This window comes from Bison bison, unplaced genomic scaffold (assembly GCF_000754665.1).
Source record: "Bison bison bison isolate TAMUID 2011002044 unplaced genomic scaffold, Bison_UMD1.0 scf7180017864506, whole genome shotgun sequence".
Taxonomy (NCBI): domain Eukaryota; kingdom Metazoa; phylum Chordata; class Mammalia; order Artiodactyla; family Bovidae; genus Bison; species Bison bison.
Genome location: NW_011495063.1, coordinates 52,996 through 53,196, shown reverse-complemented (window position 1 = coordinate 53,196; position 201 = coordinate 52,996).

Below are 201 nucleotides of genomic sequence, written 5' to 3'. Positions count from 1 at the left end.
CCACTAGCTTTGTTCATAGTGATGTTTTCTAAGGCCCACTTGACTTCACATTCCAGGATGTCTGGCTCTTGGTCAGTGATAACACCATCGTGATTATCTGGGTCATGAAGATCTTTTTGTACAGTTCTTCCGTGTATTCTTGCCATCTCTTCTTAATATCTTCTGCTTTTGTTAGGTCCATACCATTTCTGTCCTTTATCG